The 16,855-nt window shown below is 41.5% G+C and overlaps 1 long non-coding RNA gene across 1 annotated transcript in view; it reads left to right on the forward strand.

Moving 5' to 3' along the window:
• The first annotated feature begins 1,563 nt into the window (after nucleotides 1–1,563).
• LOC144329574 (uncharacterized) overlaps nucleotides 1,564–16,855 on the forward strand; it is a 60,985-nt gene continuing 45,693 nt past the window's right edge. Inside the window, exon 1 of the long non-coding RNA XR_013394940.1 lies at nucleotides 1,564–1,806. This is a non-coding gene — a long non-coding RNA (uncharacterized LOC144329574). The remainder of the gene's footprint in view (nucleotides 1,807–16,855) is intronic.

The following is a 16,855-nucleotide window of genomic DNA, read 5'->3' on the forward strand; positions in this document are numbered from 1 at the left end:
GGAGGGCCCTTCTGAGGATATGACAGTGGAGGTAAAGAAAGAGCCAGTTATGTGAAGATCTGGGGAAAGAGTGTTCCAGGCAAGGGAGCTGTGAGTTCAAGCCTGTTATGATAAAGAGACGGGGTCGTTCAACAAACAGGAAAGGAGAGAGTGTGGCAGGAAAGTGTGGTGTGAGATGATTAGAGAGGTGTGCAGTCTAGAACTAAGAGTTCATAAGAAATTTGAATTGTATTCTAAGTACAGCTGGAGGATTTTATGTAGATGCTTGACATATTTTGATTTATGGTGGTGGTGGGAAGGTCACTCTAGCTGCTGTGTGTGGACTAGGTTGTAGTTGTGGGGAGGAATGGGAGCGGGAAGGGCAGTTGGAGGCTCCTGCAGTGGTTAAAGTGAGAGATGATGGTGGCTTGGACCAGGATAGTTATCAGTGGTATGATGGCAATAAATAGATGGCGTTGTGAGTTTTTCTGGAGGCTCTGGAATTTGGTGCCAGGTCCTATGTGTACTGAGAGAATCCACCCATGGATTCAGTGTGGGCAAGAATGGAGTGAGGGAAACTGAGGATGGCTCCTAGGTGTTTTACAGGTTTTAGGTTTTGGCTACCCTCAAATCTAGAAAAATCTGGCAATTTTGGCTCACATAATATATCAGCCTTTTTCTGCCTTGAGGATTTTCTCATTAGCTATGTCTCTCCATGAGCCTCTCATCTCTTCTATGCTCTAGGCTTTCTCTTCTTAGGTTCTCTGTTTTGTGGGCTGAATATTTTTGAGCAGGGATGGCATTATTTAGAGCCTTTTATTGGTAGCCTACTGAGTGCTCAAACCTGTGCTAGTCCCTATAGGGAATATGGAAAGACTTCTTGGAGAATTATTATGCTAGTGTCCATTGTGGTGTTCCTGGCAAGGGCATTCTCATATTCCTATGACCACAGAGCCTCCCCTTCCCCTTTGCCCTGAAGATTCTCTCATGGGACTAGTGTTTCATTGAATAATATGTTGGTTATGTGTAGCATGCTGGTTATGTGTAGCATGCTGGCTATGTGTGGCATGCTGGTTAGGAGCTCTAGGCTTAGGATCTTGGTTCTGTCCTCTTTGGTTGCATGAGCTGTGCAAGCTGCTTAACATCTTTTAGGCTAACTTTCCCTATTTGTAAAATGGGAAACTGACTTCCTAGGGCACTTAGGAATATTTTAAGAGATGTCATATAGGAACTGGCAGATACATGCTCAATAAAAAGTAAAGTAGCTGGTGTTGCTGCTGTTGCTTTTACTGTTGTTTTTATTGACTTGAATAAAGAAATCTTGCACCTGTTAAAATGAAACACTACATGGTAGCTCCTGATATTTTGCCATACTCAGCTGGTGATAAGAATCAGATAAGCCAGTCATTTGAATAACTATGATTTATTGAATTCTTACCATGTTCTAAGTTCTTTATGTATACTGTTTCACTTAATCTTCATGACCATTCTAGGAATCAGGTTCAATTGTTATTGCCCTTTGATAGATGATTAGGGCAATGAGACTCAGAGGGGTTAAATAATTTGCTAAAGGCCACACAACCTGTAAAATGGCAGAAACTGGGACTATCCAACTCCAAAGCCCACGTTCTTAGACATTAGGGGCTATTGAATGAAGTGTGTTTGTGTATGGGGGAATTTAAGAGAATATCAAACCATTTCTAGAGTTCTACCCAATATTGAGACCTTGTTTAATGTAAGGGAACTCTGACATTCTCTTGATTGAATGCTCTCCCCTTCATAGCAACTTCTTCTGCAGCTTCCTTGCCCAGTGCTCCAGTATTTGAGGTATGCTTGATGGTTCTGAATTCAGATTTGAATCATGTGTCTGCCTGGTTTTTGTGCCCTTGGACAGCAAACTTAATTGCCAAGCCTCAGTTTTCTTCCCTTTTTTTTTTTTTTAAAGTGGGTACAATGGTATCTATGCCACAGGCTTGTGGTAAAACTTAATCTGATGAGATCTGATACATGCTGATGTTTATTGGGTACTTAATATTATTATTAGTGAAACCTGGCCAAATATGACTCTTTGATGAATGTATATAATTTCAGGGAGTTAATTTTACTAAAGTACTTGAAAATGTTGATTGATCTAGTATACTTTTATTTCATAGACAAAGTATAGGTAAAGTCAATAACAGTTATTTTAGATTGTGTGAATTCTAGGGTAGTGGCATTAGAATGGAAGTTTTATTTCTTTTAATTGGACTAGAGCCGCCATTCCATAAATCTATTGCACATCTTAAGTCACCCAGTGCTCTTGCATTCATCTTTGTTCTTTGCTTGGACGTCAAGCAGTCTGCCTGGAGCTGGTTAGAGAGGCCTAAATTTAGAATCTGCCTACCTATAAATAAGGTCCAGAAAGATAGATGACTTTGGTCACCTGAAACGGATATTAGAAAACACATACCCTAAGCTATCAAGGGAATGAGAGGGAGGGTGAGAGAGGCATGCCTAGGGAGAGGAAGGACGGGGCTTAAAAGGAGGGGTTGTGATGGATTGTTCAGCACCTGTAAACAAAGAACTGTGCCTGGGGCTCTCCTGGCGGTTGGAAATCCAGCCCAAACATTCAATGACTCAATCGTTGTTCAGCTTGTTTAAGTCCATGCCATTTGTATATATGATGGGATTTTATGAGACATTTTACAACAATTCCCCACCACTGTTTGGGGAAATAATGTCATAAGATTCAACCTTCTTTCTTTTTCCGTTCTGAGATGGTTTCTCAAAAAATAGCTTTTATGTGCCCTTAGCAGTTGGCTACTCTCAGTTTCTACTAAGAAATACAGGCCGACCTCACTGAGCAGGGGGCCCTTGTATTTGATTTTCAGAAGAGCACATGTATTTGTTGCCAGGAAGCAACAATGTCTGAACCAGACGCTTCTGGGTGACCAAAAGAAAGACTCACCTTATTGGTTTGTTATTCTTTACAGGTGGTTAAGGGGATGAGCTTTGTAGTAAGATGCATTTGGATTCATGCTCTTCCTTCATGTCTTCCCAGCTCTTATCTTGGGCAAGTTAGAAACCTCTTGGAACTTATTTGTCCGTCTATAAAATGGGGATAATAACATTATCTCATAGGTTTGTTGTGAGGGTATTTAAAATACTTAGCAGTGCCAGGCACAGAGTTAACCCCTTAATAAATGGCATTGATTATAATTATGAGGCTGTCTTCTCTGCCTCGCCTTTCTTCTTGTCTTATCTAGTAGTTTTGAGTGGCTGGTCTGTGTTTCCTTGTCATATATGATTTCCTTCCTTGCATGTATCACTCTCTGAAACTATCTTATTTAAAAATTTGTTTGTGGTTTCTCCCCTCCCACTATGATGCAAGCATCATATGGCAAGCCTTTGTGCATCTGCTCATACTTGTCCACTCAGGGAGAGCACTGAGTAGTCTCTCCATACACAATTACTGACTAACTCCCCTAACTGTTTCAGTAATTTTTCTTTCTTCTCCATGATTCCTGTATTAAAAAACCATTTTATTTTAGAATTGAGGGTCTAGGCAAGGATGAGAATCAAAAGGTGATCATTGTTTTGGATTGGTTTGAGGTGGAATCTCAGGTTAGAAGAACTTCTTGGGAAAACTAGGATGAAGACGACTGGGGCTTTCCCCTCCGCCCCTGCCAGAGATTGGTGTAAGTATATTCATTAGGATTCTAGTTTCAAGGCCCATAAAATTCACTGAGCAAGCTTAAGCAATAAAAGAGGTGTTCATTGTAAGGACTCAGGAATGTTTTTTTGGAACTGAAGGGAATGGATGTCATCAGGCCCCAGGAATGGGCTGGAAATAAGAATTTTTTCACAAACATCTGCTTCTGCCTTTTCTCTCTGCAGATCTACTTTTGCATCTCTAAAACCCAGCGTTTTGCAAACTATTTGTGCTAAAACACAGTAAAAATGAGTTATACTAAAATGAAATAAAACAAGCCCTGGTTTTTTATTATTAGATTCCGTAGACATAAAATTATTCTGTCGAAGTGCTATAAAGGTTCTTAAGTGCTTCCTTACTCTCAGTTTCTGTCCTTAATTCCTCGTGGACTGGTAACAGATGGCTTGTAAGCAGGCATGACTGCAGTTTACGCAGCAAGTGTGGATTGCTACCCCTCATGCTCAGATCCACACCCCTCCACAAGAAACCAGACCAAACGGAATGGTAATCTTTTAGCCTGCAAGTGTGATTCAGGCTTTGCTCAATGGTCTTTTATAATACTCTGGTCTATGCAGCTATGGCCACTAGGTGGGGGCAAAGAATAAAAACATGGCAGCTAGGGGTGTGTCCTTGTGGGGGCGGGGGAAACACGGTTAAGGGCTGAGCCAAGTGGACACCTGAAAATGGGTCTACATAGGGAGATTTCCAGCACTACTGATTCTATTTCTTCTGAAAACACGTCATGAAAAGACTTCTGATGCCAGGTGCAGGGACTCTGGGAGGTGACCGAATGTGTGGCTGTGAACATGGAGGGGAGAAGTCATACGCTAGTTTCACAATTCTCACTAGTGTATTTTGAGAGAGTTCCCATCACATTTACACTCTCTGCCAGCCTACTCCTATTTCTATATGCAAATATTTTTCGAGCACACAACTTCCCAGATCTCTGGCACAAACTGTCTAATGCTTCCCTTGCAGATGTTTTATGGATTTATTTTTTATCTTATGCCAAGGAATTGAAATGTCCAGTTGAGATTTGGTCAAGTGAAGGCCCAGATCTTTTCAGAATGGTGGTGACAATTTCAAGAACCATTTGGCATCTAGGGGAGATTCCTCGAGTGAGTCCTAAGTGAATTTGTCAATGCTCTTCCTTCCTTTACCTAAGAGAAGGGTACAGAGGGGTAGCTGACATAAATATAGGCCTTGGTTATCATCGATACTCCTCTTTCCCAGCTTTCTTGGAACAAGCTCGTTTAGCAAGCAGATACCTGTAAGACCTGGAATTGGTACACTAATGGAAAGGCTTTGGTTTAAGAGACTTGGGCCCATTCAAGTCCAGTTTAAAAATGCAGAAAGTTACTGTGATATGGTAATTGCATGGATGAACTGTAAGCCTTTATAGATGAGTGATCAAGAGTGTGGAATTCAAACTGGGCATGGTGGCTCACACCTGTAATCCCAGCACTTTGGGAGACTGAGGCAGGCAGATCACCTGAGGTCAGGAGTTTGGGACTAGCCTGGCCAACAAGGCAAAACCCTGTCTCTATTAAAAATACAAAAATTAGCTGGGTGTGGTGGCACACACCTGTAATCCCAGCTACTCAGGAGGTTGAGGCAGGAGAATCCCTTGTGGAGATTGCAGTTAGCTGAGTGGAGGTTAGCAGGTGGAAGTTAGTGCAGTTAGCAAGTGGAGGTTAGTGAGTGGAGGTTAGTTCAGTTAGCAGTTGGAGGTTGCAGTTAGCTGAGACTGTGCTAATGTACTCCACTCTGGGCCACAGAATGAGACTGCATCTAAGAAAAAAAAAGTATGGACTTCAGGTTGAAATCTTGTCTCTCTATTTGTGTGTCCTTAGGCAAGACACTGGCTTCTCTGAGCATCAGTTCCCTTAGCTTCAAAATGGGCATAATCATTTCGTAGAGTTTTTGGTAACTCACTCAGCAACTATTTTGTTGAGCACTCACTAGCATCCAGATACTGGGCTAACACTGAGGGTGCAGTAGGGAACAAGAGAGAAATAGTTTTGCCTCGCATAGGACCACAGGACATTATAGCAGAGTAAGCTTTGAATAATAATAATAATGAAGTAATAAATTAAAGTACTGTGATCAAACGTAAGATATGGTCAAGCACAAGTGTCAAAGCCCATGTGTCAAATCTTTTAGCAATCCTGATTCTGATTTGACTAACATCTGAATAATATTTACTATTTAGAGTTCATAATCCTCTGAAGCCAGCGTTGTCCACATGTCAATAGAATTTTGCTTATGGATTTGTTTCCTTACTCAGTTTTCCTATGTATTCTTTATGTGTAATCAAACGCATCATTTACTTTTTCTTTTTTGAGACAGAACCTTACTCTGTCGCCCAGGCTGGAGTGCAGTGGCACAATCTCAGCTCACTGCAGCCTCCACCTCCTGGGTTCAAGCGATTCTCCTGCCTCAGCCTCCCGAGTAGCTGGGATTACAGGTGTGAGCCACCACGTCCAGCTAATTTTTGTGTTTTTAGTAGAGATGGGATTTCACCATGTTGCCCAGGCTGGTCTCCAACTCCTGACCTCAAGTGATCTGCCTGCCTCGGCTTCCCAAAGTGCTAGGATTACAGGTATGAGCCACCGTGCCTGGCCCATTTACTTTTTCCAGAAGCTTTTAAATCAAGAATGTGAAGGAAAAGCCTCTACTGAGAGATAATAAGGCCAAATTCATCCATTTGCTTGTTTGTCCATTTGGTGTTTATGGAGTATCTTTTGGTTGTTTGGTACTGAGGACATAGAGGAAAAATGACCACTTTTCAGTAGGGGGACAAATAGTTAAATATGTAGGTGTCAATATTGTGGGGTTAGGCATCGTAATAGAAATTATGAGAGGTAGAATTCTTTTGTGTGTGTGTGTGTGTGTGTGTGTTTTTTTTTTTTTTCTTTTTCTTTTTGGTAGAGAAAGGTCTTTCTCTCTTGCCCAGGCTGGTTTCCTGGCCTCAAGTGATCCCCCTGCTTTGGCCTCCCGAAGTGCTGGAGTTACAGGTGTGAGCCTCTGCACCTGGCTGTGGGAGGCAAAATTCTGAGATGGCTCCCAAATTTCCTGATGCCTTGGTGTGTGCCCTCCCCCTTGCATCTGCATTCCCTTCCTCTTGAGCATGGGCGGGACTTGTGAACATGATGGGATATTACTCCTGTGTTTAGCGTACTAACCAGTTGACTTTGAGTTAACAAAAAATGGCGTTATTCTGGATGAACCAGACCTAATCAAGTGAGCCCTTAAAAGGGACTGAGCCCCTCCTGAAGTCAAAAGAGAGTCAAAGTGTGAGAGAGAAACTTTCCTGCTGACCTGGAAGACACAGCCTTCGTGAGCTCTATAGCTGCAAGAAAATGGTTTATCAAGTTCCATGTTAGCTTGAAAGAAGACCCCAGATCTAGCAACCTTGTGAGCAGAGGATTTAGCTAACCTTTACTCAGACTCCTGACCCAGGGAAACTGTGAGATAATAAGTCTGTGTTGTTTAAAGCCACTAAATTTGCAGTAATTTGTTACACAGCATAGAAAAATGAATACAGAGGTATGTATAGATTGCCATGACAGAATGACCTTTCTTAATTGTACAAACAGATCTCTGCTGGACTATGTGGGACTGTGAGTCAAACTGAAACTTCTGGATGCAGGTAGATGGTGCAATTTGTGACATATGAACTGTTGGTAGATTAAGGTCAATGGCAAAGAAACCAAGCATTTGAAGACTATTTCATGGATTATATATTTGTATGGTTTTAATTACATTAATATTTAATAATTGTATGTGTTCCATATAGTGCTGGGTGGGGGTAAAGGCAAGAAATACACAGATGTGTAACACAGACCTTGCCCTGAAGATGCTTGTTCTTTATTCAAGGAGACAATTGTGTCAGTTGGCTACATTACAATAACTCCAAATGGATATCTAAGCAATTTACTGGGAGAGTTTAATTCAGTCTGAAATGAGTTAGAGAAGCCTTTGTTTGTTGCATTTGAGCTAGGGCTTGAAGGATGTCCCCACTGATGCTGCTGGTTGCCTTTGGAAAAGCCATTTCCTCCTTCTTTCCTGGAAGATCTCTGATGTTTCTTGGGGGGATCTATGTTTCTCCAGCATGACTCACAGATTGATCTTGTTTGGCCTAAACCATGGGGTGGCTGACTGGGCCAAGCAGTTTGCCACGTGTTTTTGTAAATGAAGTTTATTGGAACAAGTCACTTAATGGTTTATGCATTATTGATGACTATTTTTGTGCTACATGGGGAGAGCTGAGCAGTTGTGGCAAAGCCCATATGGCCCACACAAGCTAAAATATTTACTATCTAGCCTTTTACAGGAAAAGTTTGTTGACCTCTGGTGATATGGTTAGGCTTTGTGTCCCCACCCAAATCTCATCTTGAGTTGTAATCCCCAGGTGTTGAGGGAGAGACCTTGTGGGAGATGATTGGATCATGGGGGTGGTTCCCCTCATGCTGTTCTCGTGATAGTGAATGAGTTCTCATGAGATCTGATAGTTTTATAAGGCAGTTTTCCCTGATGTTTCCTGTGTGCTCACATTCTCTCTCACCTGCTGTCATGTGAGATGTGCTTGTTTCCCCTTCACCATGATTGTAAGTTTCCTGAGGCCTCCCTCACCATGCAGAACTGTGAGTCAGCCAAACCTCTTTTCTTTATACATTACTCAGTCTTGGGCAGTTCTTTATAGCAGTGTGAGAACAGACTAATACACCTGGTCTAAGACATCATGGTAATTTCAAACCTCTTTTCAGTGCCTGATTTAGGAGTGGGAATGCAACACAATTTGGCCAAGGAAATAGGATGGGATCATTGCTGGGGTTTTTTTAATTGACAAAAAGAGGCTTTCAAGAAGTTCCTGCTTCTCCTGCTAGATGTGTTTTTGACTGGATGTGATATTTCAAACTGCTAAAGATTTTGTGACCTTAATGAGAATTAGCCTGAGAATAAGAGCATGTACTGAGGATGTCAGATTGATACATTGAAAATAACTTTTGTCTCTGATGGTGTCTTTGAGCTGCCAAATTAACCATCTCTGGAGCCATCTTATCTCCAGACGTTTTGTTCTGTGATGTAATAATTTTCAGTACTGTGCAAGCCAGTGGAGCCAGGGTCTTCTTACTTGCAGTCGGCATCAGTCATAGTGATTCTGATTTCATTGATTTCAGTAAATGGGGAAGGAGAAAAGGATGTTACAGGTTTAAGAAACAGCATGAGCAAAGTCCTAAGGCATATATAAATATGGCTTGGCTGGGTATAGCAAGTATTTGCAGGACAGGTAACAGGGTGTATGGGGGGAAACACTGGGAAGCTTGGAATCAGATTATAAAAGAGCTAGAATGTGAGACTAAAGATTTTAAGATTTTGGAAATTTATGAGCAATAAAGTGTCATTGGAGCTTTTTGAGGAAGAAAGTCCCTTTTTCAACTCATATTTTAGGAAAGTAACTGTAGATGCAGTGTAAAGGAGTGGTCCCCAACCTTTTTGGTACTAGGGTTAAGTTTTGTGGAAGATTATTTTTCCATGTGAATTGGGTGGGGGAATGGTTTCAGGATGAAACTGTTCCAACTCAGATAATCAGGCACTAGATTCTCATAAGGAACATGCAACCTAGATCCCTTGCATGCACAGTTCACAATAGGGTTCTTACTTCTTTGAGAATCTGATGCCTCAGCTGATCTGACAGGAGGTGGAGCACAGGAGGTAATGCTTGCTTTGCCCACTGCTCACCTCCTGCTGTGTGGCCTGATTCCTAACTGATCCCAGTACTGATCTGTGGCCCAGGGGCTTGGGGACCCATGGTGTAAAGAATGGATCAGAGTGGTGTAAAGTATAGGTTAGTGAAGATAGGCTTCCTTTTACTTCACTGAATACCAGTAGCCTAGAGCAAGACCTCTAGCTAGAGCAAGTCATTAGCCACAGCGTGGTCCCTAAAACAACAGTACCAGAATCACCCGGGAACTAGTTAGAAATCCAAATTATCAAGTTCCACACCAGAACAAGTGAATCAGAAACTCTGGAAGTGGGACCAAGCAATCTTTTATCTAGCCTTCCAGGTGATTCCAACACACACTCAAGTTAGAAAACCACTGCTCCAGACAGTTCATAGACAGCTGTACAATTACTAGGGAGGCTTTCCTAACAAAGTGATGACATCTATATTTATCTGAGAGGAAGGTACACACCAGAGTAGTTTTTCCGGGAAATTGTAAAGTATTTTTACCATGTGGGTTAAGAATTGGGGTTTTGGAATATTGCTAGCAATACACTAATTTGTATTTTTGAAGAAAAGAGAAAGTATTCCTGTCTTGTGCTGACTTTCGAAGGGAAAGGCTTCCAGCTTTTGCCCATTCATTACGATATTGGCTGTGAATTTGTCATATGGCTCTTATTATTTTGAGGTATGTTGCTTCAATACCTAATGTATTGAGAGTTTTAAACATGAAGGGAATTTTATTGAAGGCCTTTTCTGCGTTTATTGAGATAAGCATGTGGTTTTTGTCTTTAGTTCTGTTTATGTGACGAATTATGTTTATTGACTTGCATATATTGAATCAGCCTTGCATCCCAAGGATAAAGCCAACTTGATCATGGTGGATAAGCTTTTTTATATGCTGCTGGATTTGGTTTGCCAGTATTTTATTTAGTACTTTTGCATCGATGTTCATTAGGGATATTGGTCTGACGTTCTCTTTTTCTGTTGTTGTATCTCTGCCAGGTTTGGGTATTAGGATGATGCAGGCCTCGTAAAATGAGTTAGGGAGGAGTCCCTCCTTTTCAATTTTTTGGCATAGTTTCAGAAGAAATGGTACCAGCTCCTCTTTGTAACTTTGGTAAAATTCAGCTGTAAATCCATTTGGTCCTGGGCTTTCTTTGGTTGGTAGGCTATTTATTACTGCCTCAACTTCAGAACTTGTTATTGGTCTATTTAGGGATTTGACTTCTTCCTGGTTCAGCCTTGGGAGGGTGTATGTGTCCAGTAATGTATCCATTTCTTATAGATTTTTTTAGTTTGTTTGCACAGGGGTGTTTATAGAATTCTCTGAGAGTTGTTTATATTTCTGTGGGTTCAGTGGTGATATCCTCTTTATCATTTTTTTATTGAGTCTGTTTGATTCTTCTCTATTTTCTTCTTTATTAATCTAGCCAGAAGTCTATCTATTTTATTGTTTTTTTAAAAAAACTGACTTCTGGATTTGTTGAGTTTTTGAAGTTTTTTTTTAATGTCTCTATCTCCTTCAGTTCTGCTCTGATCTTGGTTATTTCTTGTCTTCTGCTAGCTTTGAAATTTGTTTGCTCTTGGTTCTCTAGTTCTTTGAGTTGTGAAGTTAGCATGTCGATTTGAGATCTTTCTAGCTTTTTAATGTGGGCATTTAGTGCTAGAAATTTCCCTCTTAACACTGCTTTGGCTGTGTCCCAGAGATTCTGGAATGCTTTCACGCCATTGTTGGGAATGTAAATTAGCTCAACTACTGTAGAAGACAATGTGGTTCCTCAAAGACCTGGCACCAGAAATACCATTTGACCCAGCAATCCCATTACTGGGTATATGCCCAAAGGAATATAAATAATTCTGTTATAAAGATATGTGCATGTGTATGTTCATTGCAGCACTATTCACAATAGTGAGGACATGGAATCAACCCAAATGCCCATTAATGATAGACTGGTTAAAGAATATATGGTACATATACACCATGAAATACTATGCAGCTATAAAAACGAATGAGATCATGTCCTTTGCAGGGACATGGATAAAGCTGGAAGCCATTATTCTTGGTAAACTAATGTAGGAACAGAGAACAAACATCGTTTTTCTCGTTCATAAGTGGGAGCTGAACAATACAAACACATGGATACAGGGAGGGGAACAACATACACTGGGACCTGTTGAGGGTGGGTGAGGAAGAGCATCAGGAAAAATAGCTAATGCATGCTGGGCTTGATAATTAGATGATGGGTTGATAGGTGCAGCAAACCACCATGGCACATGTTTACCTATGTAACAAACCTGCACAACCTGCGCATGTACCCCAGAGCTTAAAATAAAATAAACAAAAAACCTTCACATTAACACCTGTGGAGTACTACCTGATGGCTTGGTTTTAAGTCTATTAATAGCTGGCCTTGTCATCTAAGTTGAAAGGGCTTACAAAAATCTAAACCACTTTGAAATAAATAAGGTGAATGAGGGTCAAAAAGAAACAAAAACAACAACAACAACAACAAAAAGAAAAAGCAAAGTATTAAGGTTCTTGGCTCATTTGTATTCTGAATTTAAAAGCCCCTTACTTCATGAATGTAAAACACATCAAGTTAATTATTCCATTGTTTTTCCACCATAGATTAATGACATTACATACATCAGTGACACTGTACATTTTAAAGTCTATTAATTTTATCACTTCCTGGGTCAGAGGAGAAACTTGTTCTTTAGCAGCCTCTGCTGACCTCTTTCAGGAAAACATTTATTAAGCACCTTCTTGAAGAAAGTCAGTTTGTAAAGATAAAAGAGCTGTAGAGTGCTCCTGATATGGTTTGGCTGTGTCCTCACCCACATCTCATCTTGAACTGCAATTCTCATAATCCTTACATGTCCTGGGAGGGACCCAGTAGGAGATAATTGAATCATGGGGGCAGTTTCCCCGCATGCTGTTCTCATGATAGATAGTGAGTTAACATGAGAGCTGATGGTTTTATAGGGGCCTTCCCTCTTTGTTAGGTACTCATTCTCTCTCCTGTCACCCTCTAGAGAGGTGCCTTCCACCATGATTATAAGTTTCCTGAGACCTCTCCAGCCATGCAGAACCATGAGTCAGTTAAACCTCTCTACTTTCTAAACTACCCAGTCTCGGTTATTTCTTCATAGCAGCATGAGAAAGAACTAATACAGCTCCCAAGTTTGTCTGCAAAGTATATGGGTTTGAAATAGTATGGGGACTCACAAGTGAGGAGTTAGAAAAAGAGACCACGCACCTAAGAATGTCTAGTATTTTTGGAAAATTTTTATCTATTACAAAAATATACTAGGAGGATGTTTACAAAGCTCATTAATATTACTGGGGATCAACTCTTAGAATTCTTGACCTAAAGCAGGGATAGAGACATTTCATTTTGCATGCTGACTTTGATGGAATAATAAAGATTGCTTAGAGTCCTGTTTTTGGGGAAAAACATGTCTGAGGCCCTCTCTGGGCCCAATGAGCGAGAATGCTGTGATTGATTGATTTCTGTGATGGGTGCTGAAATGAGAGAAGTTACATTATAAGCGTTAGGGGAATTGTCATCCCTGCCTTAATTTCCCTCATTTAGTCAGATGGGATGACTTCAGTTATAAGACAGAAAATCAACTCAAAATAAGCATAAAAGGGAATTTATTATCTCAGGTAACTAAACAGGCTGGACTAACGGCTTTTAGTTCATTTTGATCTGGGACTCAAATAACATGGGACTGGGCTTCTGTCTCTTGGCACCTTCGATAACTATCATGATAATAATGGTAATAACAGCTAACACATATAGCATTTCAATGTTTCAGATGTTTTTTATAAGCACATTACATTTACTAATTCACTTAACCCTCAAAATGAGTCTATGAGGTAGGCAGTAGTATTATCACTTCCATTTACAGATAGGGAAAGTGAAGCATAGAGAGATTAAGTAACTTGTTCAGGAATGTGCAAATGATGGACTGAGCATTACAATCCATGTAGTCTGTTTCTAGGCTCGGTGCGGTGGCGGCTCACGCCTGTAATCTCAGCACTTTGGGAGGCCGAGACGGGTGGATCACGAGGTCAGGAGATTGAGACCATCCTGGCTAACATGGTGAAACCCCGTCTCTACTAAAAATAGAAAAAAACTAGCCAGACGTAGTGGCGGGTGCCTGTAGTCCCAGCTACTTGGGAGGCTGAGGCAGGAGAATGGCGTGAACCCGGGAGGTGGAGCTTGCAGTGAGCCCAGATCGCGCCACCGCACTCCAGCCTGGGCGACTGAGCAAGACTTGTCTCAAAAAAAAAAAAAAAAAAAAAAAAAGAAAAGAAAAGAAAAGAAAAAAAGAATCCATATAGTCTGTTTCTAGAGGCCATATTCTAAACCAGGCTTGGGCAAACTATGTCCTGTGTGCCAAATCCTACCTGTGCTCATTCTTGTAAAAAATTATTTTAAGTAACTTTAAAATAAATGTATTTGTTTGGAACACAGTCACACTCATGTATATATTGTCAATAGGTGATTTCGTACTGCAGTGACAGAGTTGAGCTGTTATAACAGAGACTGTATGGCCTGCTATATTAGTTCATTCTCGGACTGTAATAAAGAACTACCAGAGACTGGGTAATTTATGAAGAAAGAGGTTTAATTGACTCAGAGTTCTTCAGGCTGTACAGCAAGCTTTAATTGACTCACAGTTCTGCAGGCTGTACAGGAAGCATGGCTGGAGGCCTCAGGTAACTTACAATTATGGTGTCAGGTAAAGGGAAAGTAAGCACAACTTACTGTGGTGAAGCAGGAGAGAAAGCAAGCAAAGAGGGAAGTGCTACACACTTTCAAACAGCCAGATCTTATAAGAACTCGCTATCATGAGATCAGGAAGGGGGAAATCTACCACCATGATCCAGTCACCTCCCACCAAGTCCCTCCCCCAACATTGGGAATTACAATTCAACATTGAATCTGGGTGGGGACATACAGCCAAACCATATCATACCACCCCCTGACCCTTCCCAAATCTCATGTTCTTCTCATGTTTCATAATACAATCATGCCTTCCCAACAGTCCCCCAAAGTCTTAACTTATTCCAGCATTAACTCGAAAGTCCAAGTCCTAAGTCTCATCTGAGACAAGACAAGCCCCTTTTGCCTATGAGCCTGTAAAATAAAAAACAAGTTAGTTACATCCAAGATACAATGGGGTTGCAGGCATTGGGTAAATGCTCCCATTCAAAAAGGGAGAAATTGGCCAAAATGAAGGGGCTAAGGCCCCATGCAAGTCCAAAATCCTGCAGGGCAGACATTAAATCTTAAAGCTTCAAAATAATCTCCTTTGACTCCATGTCTCACATCCAGGCCACACTGATGCAAGGGATGGGCTCCCAAGGCCTTGGGAAGCTCTGCCTCTGTTGCTTCACAGGGGACAGCCCCCACTGCTGCTTTCTTGGGCTAGAGTTAAGTGCCTGCAGCTTTTGCAGGCACACAGTGCAAGCTGTTGGTGGATTTACCATTCTGGGGTCTAAAGGACCATGGCCCTCTTCTCACAGCTCCCCTAGGCAGTGTCCCAGTGGGGACTCTGTGTGGGGGCTCTGACCCCACATTTTCCTTCTTTATTTCCCTTCTCCATGAGTGCTTTGCCCCTGCAGCAGACTTCTGCCTGGACATCCAGGCATTTCCATACATCCCCCCTGAAATATAGGTGGAAGCTCCCAAACCTCAACTCTTGCCTTCTGCACACCTTCTGCACAGGTCCAACACATAGAACCCACCAAGGCTTGGGTCTTGCACCCTCTGAAGCAATGGTTAGAGCTGTACTTTGGCTCCTTTTAGCCATGGCTGGAGCTGGAGTGATGGGATGTAGTGTACCACATCCCAAGGCTGCACAGAACATCAGGGCCCTGGGTCTGGCCCAGAAAACCATTTTTCCCTCCTAGGCCTCCAGGCCTGTGGTGGGAGGGGCTGCCGTGAAGGTCTCTGAAATGCCTTGGAAGCATTTTCCCCATTGTCTTGGATATTAACATTTGGCTCTTCTTTGTACAAATTTATGCAGCCTTAAATTCCTCCCCAGAAAATATTCTCTTTTCTGTTGCACGGTCAGGCTGCAAAATTTCCAAACTTTTATACCCTGCTTTCCTTTTAAATATAAGTTCTAGTTTCAGGTCATTTCTTTGTTTATGCAAATGGAATAGGCTTTTAGAAGCATCCAGGCCACATCCTGAACACTTTGCTGTTTATAAATTTCTTCTGTCAGATACCCTAAATAATCTCTCTCAAGTTCAAAATTCCACAGATCTCTACAGCAGGGGCACAATGCCACCAGTCTTTTTGCTAAAGCGTAGTAAGAGTGACCCTTCCTTCAGTTACCAATAAGTTCCTCATCTCCATCTGAGACGACCTCAGCCTGGGCTTCACTGTCTGTGTCACAATCAGCATTTTGGTCACAGCTATTCAACAAGTCTCTAGGAAGTTCCAAACTCTTCCTCAACTTCCTATTGTCTTCTGAGCCCTCCAAACTCTACTAACTCCTGCCCATTACCCAGTTCCAAAGTTGGTTCCACATTTTCAGGTATCTGTATAGCAGTACCCCACTTCTCTGGTACCAATATTCTGTATTAGTCTGTTATCTCACTGCTACAAAAGAACTACCTGAAACTGGTTAATTTACGAAGAAAAGAGGTTTAATTGACCCACAGTTCTGCAGGCTGTATAGAAAGCATGGCTGGGAGGTGAAGGGGAAGCAGGCATGTCTTACATGACCAGAGAATAAGGAAGAGAGAACGAAGGGGGAGGTGTACCAACTTTCAGATAATCAGATCTCATGAGAACTCACTATCACAGGAAGAGCAAGGGGGAAATTAGCTCCCATGATCCAATCACCTCCCACCAGGTCCCTCCCCCAACATTGGAAATTACAATTTGACATGAGATTTGGGTGGGGACACACAGCAAACCATATCACCTGCAAAACTTAAAATACTTACTATCTGCCCCTTCATAAGAAGAATTTACCAACCTTTGCTCTAAACCATTGTGCTATGTTGAATTCTACCATTCCTAGGCTCCACATGGTGGCAAGATGGCTGCAGCTGCTCCCACTCCTAATCCTTTTCTTTTCACATTCATAAAGAACATACCTAGTTCCCTGATTCCTCAAATGAAGCCCTGGAATTGAGTCTTGCTTGCCCTGATTGGCCTGATTTAGGTCATCACTACACTGCCCAGCCCTGCTGCTCCATCCCTGAAACTAGGAAGGAAGTCAGCTTCATTCATGGTTTGTGGCTGGAAGTCAAGAAAGAGTGTTCCATCCTAAGATGACATCTAGAGAGTTCACTGTGGGAAAAACATCAGAATTCTGGGTAGTAAAAACAAATACTGATTGTATTAATAATGGCCTATTTAGTGCATTTGTTTATTTAATTACATGAATGTAAATATTTGATGTAAATGGAAAAATTGGATGGA

The sequence above is a fragment of the Macaca mulatta genome, chromosome 6 (assembly GCF_049350105.2).
Source record: "Macaca mulatta isolate MMU2019108-1 chromosome 6, T2T-MMU8v2.0, whole genome shotgun sequence".
Lineage (NCBI taxonomy): Eukaryota > Metazoa > Chordata > Mammalia > Primates > Cercopithecidae > Macaca > Macaca mulatta.